Here is a 13,053-nt window from a genome sequence, read left to right as displayed (position 1 = left end):
AACTAAATTGTCACAACTTCATAAATAAACAAGGCCCTTCTCCATCATTTGCTCAGTTTGGCAAGGAGGCAAGCTCTTGGAAGAGTCCTGGTTGTTTCAAACTTCTCCCATTATGGGTAACGGAGACTACATGCTTCAGAGTACCTTCAATGCAGCAGAATTTTTTTGGAACACTTCCTTAGATGTGTGGCTTGATGCAATCATATCACTGGGCTCTACAGGCAGTTTTTTAACCTAAGGGCTTGGTTTTTACTATGATATGCATTTTCAGCTGTTAGACCTTTAATCAAGATGACCCCTGATAAAAGAAGCAAGCCAAAGGAGAGAGAAAGAATACAGAGATGTGTGTGCCTTTCCAGATCATACCCATTCAATTGAATATGCCACAGGTTAACTTCACTTTAACTGTTGTAACGTCTACAAGTAATATGAATGCTCCTGAGCTAAACTTAAACTGTCCCAGATAAGGGTATGAATACTTATGCAATAGAATAATTTAAAGTTTTTAGTTTTAATTAATTTGCAAAGATGTTAAAAACCTGTTTTTTGCTGTGTCATTTTGGTGTATCGAGTGTATAGATTGATGTGGGAAAAAGTAATTTAAAGCAGTTGAACATAAGGCAGCAACATAAAAAACATGAAAAAGGGGTATGCATACTTTCACAAGGCACTGTAAATATAAGCAACTGCTCTAATTAGCATAGTTTTGGTCAGTTTGAGCCTCTTAAAAAAACCGAGGTGTTTTGGTCATCCTCTAGTATTTATATACAAAAATTTATATACTACTTATTAATAATTTTGAGATTACTTTCGACCTAACTCGTCTATCACAGGTTTGAATGTGATTATTTTGCACCAGTTGATAAAAAAAGCAAGAAAATATATGCATTAAACATTACATCATGCTATAGGATGTAGCCAAACTGGGCTTTCTATATACTGATAAACAGATAAACAGTAACTGTTAAAAAATTATAAATATGTCAAATTAAAATTAATACCTATTTGGAATCTGACATAGTAATCAGAGATGTGTTTATGTTATGGGGCCCTGATTTTGTTGATTTTAGAGCACTAACGCCGGTTTCACACTGCACGCGTAAGCAGGACGTAAGCAGCGCATATTTTTTTCGGCATGCATGTAAACAGATTACATCATTCACACCGCACGCAGGCAGGGGCGCCGCTCGCAATTTTGGGCCCTATGACAAAATATGAGGTTGGGCCCCCCTTACCACACCAAAGCAGATCTCTGGGGGCCCTTAAAGGGCGTGGGCCCTTAGAATTGTCCTAACTTTCCCCCCCTTAGCGGCGCCCCTGCACAGAGGAACGGCGCGGCAGTGCGCAGCAGGAGCGGAGCAGAAGCGTCAGTGCCGCGATCATTTTGGCGCCGAGTCTATTTTTGCTGCGCCGCTTATGCTGGGTTAAAGCCACAGTGCATCGTTCTTGATCAAAACTGACTTGATTAACACGAAAAATAACAATTTCACCATAAAGTCATGCATCACAATCACGGTTTAAAAGGCTCACCAGCAAAAATAATGTATTTTTTTGTAAATAATGTCTAAGTTAGCCTACTTGTTCAAAACAATCACGTTAGCAAAGTTTGTACTATTTTCTGCTTGTTTTGATAAATACAAGAATAAATAAATATATTTATATCATGTTTTTAAATATAATGGTTTCATTATAAACGTGGTGATTATCTCAAAGTTGGACAACCAACATAAAAAATAAGATATATACCATATGAATCTAGCCATGTCATGTCAACAAATGTAAAAATCAGTCATCTATTACTTATCTTGTAAATTACTGTGCCTTTAGCCCCAACAGCAGGGGCGATTTGTACCCCATATACCATACTTTTACACATTTTTTTCGTTATTGAAAAACTGTTGCTTTAATTATCTTAAACCAAACTGGTAAGACCTTTAAGACCTTTGTCTAAAAATATATTCAATATTTTAGCATTTCTCATTTGCTACTTAAATCTACAGTTGTCGGAGAACACCTGAAATGCGTGACCGAATGAACGATACTCATGTGCAGTACACAAGCTACAGTTCAGCTGTACGCGACAAACGCTGTTTACGCAGTGTGAAACCGGCGTAAGATATACTCAGTTTTTTTTTGTTGTTGTTTTTTTTTGCCGTATTGCCCCGAATATAGGACAATGTTGTTTTTTTGGAAATACATCTGAAAAAAAAAAACGTGGTTGTCTAGAAATATGCTTAAAAAGAATATGCCAAGAAATATGTAATGTAATGTGCGTTCTGTTGTAACGTTAGAACATCGCGAGTGAAAACAAAAGAAAAAGAAAAGCTTACAGTGGCATGAGTCATGACTGTCATGTTAGCCTCATGGTAAATTCCTGTTGATAGAATTAAAAAAAATAATAATAATTTAAGAAAAATAAAATTAATTTTCTTTAAAACACATGACTTGGTTTTTTAAAAAGCCTTTTTAAAATGGGGGTCGTCTTATATTCGGGTCAATACAGTACTAAAAGCATAATAATGAAAAAAGTGTTTTTGTAAAGACAAGAAATCACTCAATAGATAATTCTGGTAAGCGTGTTTGGTAAATATATAACGTCTAGGTTACGTAGGTAACCCTCGTTCCCTGAAGGAGGGAACGGAGACGTTACATGGGAATTCGCTTAGAATCCAATCATCTCTGAGCCTTATACAAAAGGCCAATGAAAATTGGCGAGTGGCATTTGCATGACGCGCCACGCCCCGTACATACGGGTATAAATAGCGACGTCATGCGCCAGTCAGACAGGTTCTTCGCTGAGGAGCCGGATTGAGCCGGCGTCAGCGCGACGACAGGGACGTGGCAGGGGATGTAACGTCTCCGTTCCCTCCTTCAGGGAACGAGGGTTACCTACGTAACCTAGACGTTCCCCTTCAGTCGAATCACTTCGACGTTACATGGGAACTGACCCTATGGAACAAGCCACGTCCCTGCGCCGCGTTACGCAACGACCACGTGCCGGCAGGCGGACGTGTCAACAGGCGGACGTTAACGTAACCTTCCCAACGCCCTGGGGCCCGAGAAGGGAGGTCCCCAGGGATGCCAGAAACTGAAGCAGGGTTGGGGGGGCGGAGACATGAATTCTGTTCATGTGAAAATAAGAAATTCAATATATCCATAAGGGGGTTTTAGGGATATACGAGGGAAACAGAGGCCTTCTGGTTGACCCCTGGAAAAATATAGAGAAAAATAGCCACAACCTGCGGGGCGAAGGAGACCCGGCAGGAGCACAGTCAAGAACTACTCCACGTCTAGCCCGGACTGTGGGGCATGGAGGACCCAGGTTCGCCGGAGGGAACAACTGGGAGATAGCGCACGGATCCACGTGGGAATGGCGCAGCAAGCCGACACTAGCCATCCTCCCGGTCACCTGTCAGAACTCGGGAAGAGACGGCCTCTAAGCGAAGGTTGTAAAACCTGGCAAAGGTATTTGGTGTCGCCCAGCCGGCAGCTCTGCAGATGTCCGCTAATGAGGTGCCATGTGCCAACGCGTAGGAAGATGCAACACTCCGTGTGGAGTGGGCATGCAAGCCTAAGGGGCAAGGCTCTCCCTGATATAAGTAAGACAGGGAGATGGCTTCTACCACCCAATGCGCCAACCTCTGTTTGGAGACAGCATTCCCTTTCTGCTGACCTCCGAAGCAGACAAAGAGCTGCTCAGTGCGTCTGAAGTGCCGAGTGCGGTCTACGTAGGTGCGCAGAGCACGGACTGGACACAACGATGCTATAGCTGGGTCTGCCTCCTCCAAGGGCAGATCTTGCAGGTTCACCACCTGATCGCGGAAAGGCGTGGTGGGAACCTTGGGCACATAGCCGGGCCGGGGTCTCAGGATGACGTGAGAATCGCCGGGCCCGAACTCCAGGCACGCTTCGTCGACAGAGAAAGCTTGCAGATCCCCCACCCTCTTGATGGAGGCCAACGCAGTCAGGAGCGCTGTCTTTAATGACAGAAACTTAAGCTCAACTGAGGCGAGGGGCTCGAAGGGAGGTCCCCGCAGGCCCTGGAGGGCGACGGAGAGGTCCCAAGAGGGTACGAGGCGCGGTCTGGGAGGGTTGACCCTCCTAGCGCCTCTGAGGAATCTCACGACCAGAGGGTGCTTACCTAGGGATGATCCATCCACTGCATCGTGATGTGCGGCAATAGCGGCAACATACACTTTGAGAGTCGAAGGGGACAGCCTGCGCTCCAACTTCTCTTGCAGGAAGGAAAGCACTACTGCAATCGTGCATCTCTGTGGGTCCTGTTCTCGTGAGGAACACCAGTCGACGAATAGACCCCACCTCAGTGCGTACGCCTGCCTTGTAGAGGGGGCTCGGGACTGAGTGATGGTTTCTACCACGGCCTGTGGAAGGCCGGCGAGGTCTGAAGCGTCCCGTCCAGGAGCCAGACGTGCAAGTTCCATAGATCGGGACGTGGGTGCCAAATAGTGCCCATCCCCTGAGAAAGAAGGTCCTTCCTCAAGGGGATTTTCCAGGGAGGGGCTGCCGCGAGGGAAATGAGTTCTGGGAACCAGGTCCTGGCAGGCCAGTATGGGGCGACCAGGAGAACCTGCTCCTCGTCCTCCCTGATCTTGCACAGAGTCTGTGCAAGGAGGCTCACTGGGGGAAAGGCGTACTTGGGCCCCGGAGGCCAGCTGTGGGCCAGAGCGTCCCTGCCGAGGGATACCTCGTTGAGGGAGAAGAACTGCTGGCAGTGGGAGGATTCGGGGGAGGCAAACAGATCTACCTGGGCCTCCCCGAAATGCCTCCAAATCAGCTGGACTGTCTCGGGGTGGAGTCGCCATTCTCCAGGGAGGGTGGACTGCCGTGAGAGCTGATCGGCTGCACGGTTGAGTTCCCCCGGAATGTGAATGGCTCGTAGCGATTTCAGCCACGTTAGACTCCAGAGGAGCAGACGGCGGGTGAGTTGTGACATGCGACGGGAGCGGAGGCCGCCCTGGCGGTTGATATAAGCCACAGTCGCAGTGCTATCGGTACGCACAAGTACGTGCTTCTGACGCAACGTCGGTCGGAAGCGACGAAGGGCCAGAAGCACAGCCAGCAACTCGAGGCAATTGATGTGCCACTGCAGTCGAGGTCCTGTCCAGGAGCCCGAAGCTGCTTGCCCGTTGCACACAGCACCCCAACCCGTGGTGGAGGCATCCGTGTAAACCACGATGTGCCTGGACACCTGCCCCAGGGGTACTCCGGCCTGGAGAAAGGCAGGGTCTGACCACGGGCTGAATAGGCGGCGACACTGCGGGGAAACGCCAATCCGGAGTGTGCCACGGTGCCATGCCCGTCTCGGGACTCGGTCGTGTAGCCAGTGCTGAAGCGGTCTCATATGAAGCAAGCCCAGCGGCGTTACCGCGGCCGCAGCTGCCATATGCCCCAGGAGCCTCTGAAAAGTTTTTAGAGGAACCGCTGTCTTGTGCCTGAATAAATCTAGACATCTCAGCACCGACTGAGCGCGCTCGTTGGTGAGACGGGCTGTCATGGAGACCGAGTCCAGCTCCACACCGAGAAAAGAGATCCTCTGCACTGGGGAGAGTTTGCTCTTTTCTCGGTTGACCTGAAGGCCCAGGCGGCTGAGGTGCTGAAGCACCAGGTCCCTCTGGTCGCATAGCACCTCTCGAGAGTGGGCTATCAGAAGCCAGTCGTCGAGATAGTTGAGGATGCGGAAACCTGACAGCCAAAGAGGGGCCAGGGCCGCTTCCGCAACCTTGGTGAAAACGCGAGGAGAGAGGGACAGGCCGAATGGGAGAACTTTGTACTGGTATGCTCGACCCTCGAACGCAAACCGAAGAAAGGGCCTGTGGCGAGGAAGAATCGAGACATGGAAGTACGCGTCCTTCAGGTCGATGGCTGCAAACCAATCCTGGGGATGAATGCATGTGAGCATGCGCTTCGTCGTGAGCATCTTGAACGGCAGCCTGAGAAGGGTCCGATTCAGGACTCTGAGATCCAGGATGGGTCTTAACCCACCACTCTTTTTGGGCACGATGAAGTAGGGACTGTAAAACCCTGACCTCATCTCGGCTGGAGGGACAAGCTCTATCGCATCCTTCGCCAGTAGGACTGCGACCTCTGCACGCAGGACAGCGGCGTGGGTGTCTGAGTGGACACGAGTGTGAAGGACACCTCTGTACCTGGGCGGAGCTTTGGCGAACTGAATCGCATAGCCGAGACGTACCGTCCGTATCAACCACCGCGAGGGGCTGGGGAGCTGAAGCCAGGCCCCCAAGCGCCTCGACAGGGGTGTCAAGGGAACGTTGACCGACGTGACCGTGGTGGGGCAGCCTAGGGGGGGAACAGGAAGGGGAGACAAGCTGCTCTGAGCAGGGCCTACCTTCTTCCCAGGTTCCCGCGCTGGCGAAAGACAGCTCCGAGTCCGGCTCCGAGAGGGCATCCTGGTGCCGCCCGGAACGGGAACACGGGGCCGAGGCCCCGGAGGTGAAGGAAATTGCTCTTTTATTGAAGTTGTGGGTACCGCCGACCCGTGGGCCGGCGGCAGCGTTAAAGTGCACAACAACCCCCGGCCCTCCAGCGGGAGCGGGGACGTAGATGTTCTCGTCCCCTGAAGAACAAACTTCTCCACCTCCGGGTTGCCCGCGTCAGGGACGTTTCGCGGCTCTTTTGCGGGTGTTCTTTGCAGGTCCCTGAGAGGCGGGCGGCGCCGCGCCCCCGCGGCCGGCTCGACGTCGGGCCGTCTCCTTCTTGGGCTCAGCAGGCGACGGAGCAGGTTTGGTGGGGGCCGCGGGGGGGCGCCCTCGGCGACGGGCGGGGGGAGGCTGAGCCACCGGCAGCGGGATGGGTTTAGACTCGCGGCGGGGCAAGATGTGTTGAATGGCCTCCCTCTGCTTCTGGACTGCCGAGAACTGCTGGGCAAAGTCCTCGACAGTGTCGCCGAATAGGCCACTCTGGGAGATAGGAGCGTCAAGAAAGCGAGCCTTGTCGACGTCTGCCATCTGGGCCAGAGTAAGCCATAGGTGTCGCTCCTGGACCACGGCTGTGGACATCACCTGACCAAGGGAACGCGCCGTGACCTTCGTCGCCCGTAGGGCGAAGTCGGTGGCGGCGCGGAGTTCTTCCATAACCCCCTGGTCGGGACCACCCTCGTGCAGCTGTTTCAGGGCCTGGGCCTGATACACTTGGAGGATCGCCATAGCATGCAGGGCGGTGGCGGCCTGTCCAGCGGCGTGGTAAACACGGCCCGCAAGGGCGGACGAGCGCTCGCACGCCCTGGACGGGAGATGCGGATGATCCCTCCAGGTGGCAGCGCCACGTGGGCACAAGTGCACCGCCACAGCGCGCTCGACCCGGGGAATCGCTGCATACCCCCTGGCCGCCCCGCCATCGAGGGTGGTGAGGGGAGAGGAGCTGGGGCGGGGCCGTGATTAGAAAGGGGGCCCGCCAGGATCTCGTCAGCTCCTCGTGCACCTCCGGGAAGAATGGGACCGAGGGGGGGCGAGGTGGAGCCGCGGGGGCCCTCCCCAGGAACCAATCATCCAGCCTAGAAGGATCGGCCGGGGGCGCCTGGGGCACCTCCAAACCGATCCCCCTGGCGGCCCGGAGGAGCATAGTCGATAGCTCGACGTCCACCTCAGACGGAGCGGCCACCTCTGGAGGGGGCCGCGCCGCCGAAGCGTCCGCCTCGCCGACCGACTCTCCCTCTGATGCTGCGGTCGACATCTCATCCTCCGCAGGAGCACTGAAGGAGACGCTCAGCCCGCTGGGCGGGGAAGCGTACTGCTCCGGGAACTCGACGGGACCACGCTGTGTGACAGAAGACCGCCGGGCTTTCTGGGCCGGCGGTGCGTTCTGCACGGTGACAGTTAAGTCCCCCCCGCGTCTCGCCGCGGTGGCCGAAAAGCATTGACGGCTAACGACGGACCGCGAGAGGAAGACGGGGGGAGCCGCCTCGCGAACGAGCGGCGGGACTTCAGCGTGCTCATGGTCATGCATTCGCAATGAATGCATTCACCATCCATGAACGCTGCCTCAGCGTGCTCTTTCCCCAAACACGTGAGGCAGTGATCATGTCCGTCCGCAGGAGGGAGGAAACTACCGCATCCTGAAGCGCACGGCCGAAAAGCCATTCTGAAAAGAACGTCTTAACAGCCGTGAGAAATTGCTCTTTTAGCTCCCGGTCTGCCCAGGGAAAAAGCCGCGGGGCGGCTGTGCACTCAACGGGACTTTCTCGCTGGAATGCAGTGCGGCTGTAATGGCCGTGAAAACGGCAGCCCGCGGGAGATCGCTGACGATTGCAACGGTAAGCTCTTTTAGATTGTTGCAGAACGCCAGAAGAGAGAGCAGGAACTCTGGAAGAACTCTTGAAGATGAAAAACTCTTTAGCAGAGAGAACAGCAGGCTCAATCATTCAGACGGATCTGAAGCGAAGAAGCTGTCTGACTGGCGCATGACGTCGCTATTTATACCCGTATGTACGGGGCGTGGCGCGTCATGCAAATGCCACTCGCCAATTTTCATTGGCCTTTTGTATAAGGCTCAGAGATGATTGGATTCTAAGCGAATTCCCATGTAACGTCGAAGTGATTCGACTGAAGGGGAACCGGTCTGTCTGCCAGCATGAGAAAGCAGATTCAACAATGACACGATGAGCTGGGTCACTAGACAGGGTGCCATTGACTCAGATGGTTAGTGAGAGGAGTTATGAATAAACTGATTTATGTAATTATGTATTATCATCATTATTTGTCATGGTATATAAATAAAAAGAGAGTGGTCGATCATCTGAGAGACTGACATGACAACTTTATAAACTAAATTAACTGTCTTTCTAAAATTTTCTGGTTCTCTTGCTGTTTGTTGTCATGGTCAGTCTTAAATGAGTCTGCTTGTACCAAAACACAACGAAAGCTAATTATAGCTACAAAAGAATGTATGGCAGTAATGTGTCTATAATTACCTTGTTTAATGAATTGCAGAGCATAATTGCTTAAACAATCCTATCGTCTGATTATCACTGGCTGTGTATCACCTGTACTCAGTGTGTGGCCTTGTGCCTGTATGGGGAAAAAAATCATGTGATTGATATTGCTTGAATAGAAAACAACAGAATTCAGGGCTTGTGTACAAGATGAATACAGTACCAGTTAATCAGACCGCTACTGTAACAGACGGACAGAAAGTGTAGTTCGGACATTTGAGCAGGCAGTATGGCTGGACTGGCCATCGGACATACTGGGCATTTGTCCGGTGGGCCGATGGTGACATTGGGGGCCGATGTTTTTTTGTTTTGTTTTTAAACGGTATAAACTATTAAAAGGTGGTGGATTGGCCAATTGGTCATGATCGACTCTGGGCTTGACCAATTACAGCCGAGGAGGTCGGATGACCCCTCTCCCTTGCTTGGGCCACAGCTCTCATTGCAGATCACAGACAAACAGAAGAAAATGGACAACAAAAAGCGAAAAGGGGGTGCTGAAAAAATTAGGGCCAAAAAGAAAATGCTGCAAAATGTGTGAAGATAACACATCTGTTTGGTGGTGGCCATGGCGGAGCTTCCATGTATTCCACTCCATTAACATTAGGAAGTGGTGGAGGCCCGGTTCTACAGGGGTGCTAGAGGGTCAAACGATGCCAAAAGCACCCTCAGTTAAAGCTGTAATAACGGCACTTTATTGCAGATTTAGCTAACAATCCAGTGCGTTGTGGTTTGCGCTCTGGAGGTCGGTCTGTGTTGGTTTATGCTGAGCTAAGCAAAGTAGCCAACCACGCACATATCTGTTGATTTCTTGGATTAAATGCGTAAGAATCCACTAAACCGCTCAAATCGCCGGAGTTTTTGCTGAGGTAACGTTATTGTGTTCAGCACCAATCATCTCATTATAACAACGCAGACGTGATGTAACAACGAGAGATTCGAACTTCATTGTTTATAACCGGAGCCGTTAACTGGTACCCTGGAAATCCAGAGATCTCTCGAGAGCACAGTTTGAATTGTCTCTGCAAGACACTCTGGCATCGAGCAATGATGCATACTATGATGCAGTTCTGGGAACCAATCAAATCGGTGTATCTGATGTAGGCGGGCCAGAGGTGAGCTAAGCTGATGACGACAGCACTGCGACGTCCGGAATCATAGTAAACACTGAAAGATGGCAACAGATGAACACCAGTTATTTGAAACGGCTTTGGCCGCTACAATGAACGAGTTACGCCGGTTTCACACTGCACGCGTAAGCAGGGCGTAAGCAGCGCGTATTTTTTTCGGCGCCCATGTTAACAGATTAGAGCATTCACACCGCACGCAGGGACGGCGCGGCAGCGCGTAGCAGGAGCAGAGCAGAAGCGTCAGTGCTGCGATCGTTTTGGCGCCGAGTCTATTTTTGCTGCGCCGCTTACGCTGGGTTAAAGCCACAGTGCATCGATCTTGATCAAAACTGGCCTGATTAACAAGAAAAATAACAATTTCACCATAAAATCATGTATCACATGTAACACAATCACGGTTTAAATGGCTCACCAGTAAAAATAATGTTGTTTTTTTTTGTAAATAATGTCTAGTTAGCCTACTTGTTCAAAACAATCACTTTAGCAAAGTTTGTACTATTTTCTGCTTGTTTTGATATATACAAGAATAAATAAACATACTACTGCCATTAAAATGTTATTATAAAACATTTTAAAATACAGAAATAAAATAATTTTTAAAAGAGAAGATTCTGAAAGTACTGAAGGAGATCCTATAATTATTTAATATAGATTTACAGTAGTACCAACAAATTATATTTTTATATGATATGTTTTAGGCTAACATGTTTTTAAATATAATGGTTTCATTATAAACGTGGTGATTATCTCAAAGTTGGACAACCACCATAAAAAAATATGAAAATATCATATGAATCTAACCATGTCATGGCAACAAATGTAAAACAAATACCAAAATACCATAATTTTACATATTCTTTTCGTTATTGAAAAACTGTTGCTATAATTATCATAAACCTAACTGGTAATCATTAAGACGATCTTTGTCTAAAAATATATTCAATATTTTAGCGTTTCTAATTTGCTACTTAAATCTACAACATACAACATACCATAAATCAAAGCACATGACAGACAGTTCTTGGAGAACACCTGAAATGCGTGACTGAATGAACAATACTTGTCTATATTGGAAGTACACAAGCTGCGGTTCAGCTGCGCGCGACAAACGCTTCCAGTGTGAAAGGAAAATGGATGCGCGCCGCTTCTGCTCTGCTTACGTGCTGCGCACGCCCTGCTTACGCTCTGCTTACGCGTGCAGTGTGAAACCGGCGTTAGACTTGGCTTTTCATATAAAAGAGGAACAGAAACCCGCTCAAATCGTTCCTTTGCAAGAAGGACGTTTTTGCTGTTTTGCCGACTGGATACGGCAAGAGTTGAATCTATCAGTTAGCTCCGCTGGTAGCTAAGCGTATGGGGCTTATGCTGCATTCCAGGCAGGTTTTTTAACTGATAAATCACCACTTCAAACCACAACTCATGACTCACGCCTTGGTAGCATTCCAGGCAAGTCAAGCCAAACTGCCTGGGCACATTTATGAACTACTATTATTTTTTATATTATTATTAATTTGATTGCAATGTTATATTGCCCTAAGCTCTATTTTTCCACCGTGTACTACTTGCATAAACACCGCACCCATTAGGGCTGACATTGTTGTTTCGCGGGCTATGTTACGTCAGAACTCCTAACTGGGAGTACATCGATCTAGTACGAGTTCATGAGTGGTGTAGTACATTGATATGTGTGACAACACTATCTGTATGTGATTATGCAGTCTCTCTATCTGGCTCAGCCCCCCTTCGGTGTGGTAGTCGTATGTGAATTACGTAATACACTGGTGTGATGGTGGTCAATAAAAAACACACAGATTATCAAGCAGAAGTTATTGCCGGTTTATTTATTTTGCACGAGTCAACAAGTGGGAAGTCACGGGTTTGACTGCCGTTCCAGTGCACTTTCACTGGTAGAAGGTTGGAAAAACACGGGTTACGGGTTGCCTGGAACGCGGCATTAGTGAAAACTTAGTGATTGGTCGTGGCGTTATCCAATTGCGTGCAGTGAGAGTTTCAAATGCATGCTTGGTGCCGCCCCTCCAGTTAGACACTTTTCATTGCTCGATGCCAGACCCTTAATCTTAATAGATTAGGGTCTGGATTTTTTCCAGGCTAGTTAACTGGCGGACCCCGGCGAATCTGAGTTCATGTGGGCCGTGAAGGCTTTTGACATAATGAAATAAAAAAAATACCAAACGCTTAACAAAAAAATTATATTACACATTAGGGTAAGTGAGCGTTTGGGTGCAATCTTCCGTGCAGTGATAAGAGAAGATCGGCGCATTGCATAGATGTAGCTTTCAGTGAGTGAAAATGAAAAAAAAAACAACAAAAAAAAACATTATGTTGGGGTTAAGTCACAATATTGTAAATTGTTTTTTTCTAATGTTTTCATATGCTGTTTCTATATATATTTTATTTTTATAAATATTTGTTTTAAACCATGAATGTGAGCCAATGGATATTACACAAGCAACGTGAAAACAGCGCAATATGTTAAAGTGAAAGTAAAAACAGCGCTTTTAGCATCTGGCATGCACATTCTCTCAGAGACAATGATAGACGTATATATTTCATATGCTGATATTAATTTACCTCTCTAATATTTCTCTTGTGCGCCGGACATAGTGGGGAAAAATAAAAAGAAACGTATTAAAGGGTTGTTGAATGTCGGTGCTTTGTAAATCATGCTTTTTATTGTCATTTTAACCCATAAGGACCCACTGTGACTTTTTAAAGCATTATCCCTCATTTTCAACTCAGGAAATCCCAAAGTGACACATAAGTAACATCCAGGTTCAGTCACATGAAAATGTGTGCATTTTTTGTTGTCATGGCAACATTTCCAAAATGGTGGACTGTATGGTGAGCACATGTTGCAATGTCAGCAATTTTTAAAGATGCTTGTTTGTGTTACTAAAGATATGTTTCAACCCATTCAACTATTCTAATGTTTTAATA

This window comes from Garra rufa, chromosome 1 (genome assembly GCF_049309525.1).
Source record: "Garra rufa chromosome 1, GarRuf1.0, whole genome shotgun sequence".
NCBI classification, from domain to species: Eukaryota; Metazoa; Chordata; class Actinopteri; order Cypriniformes; family Cyprinidae; genus Garra; species Garra rufa.
This window is presented reverse-complemented; position numbering follows the sequence as displayed.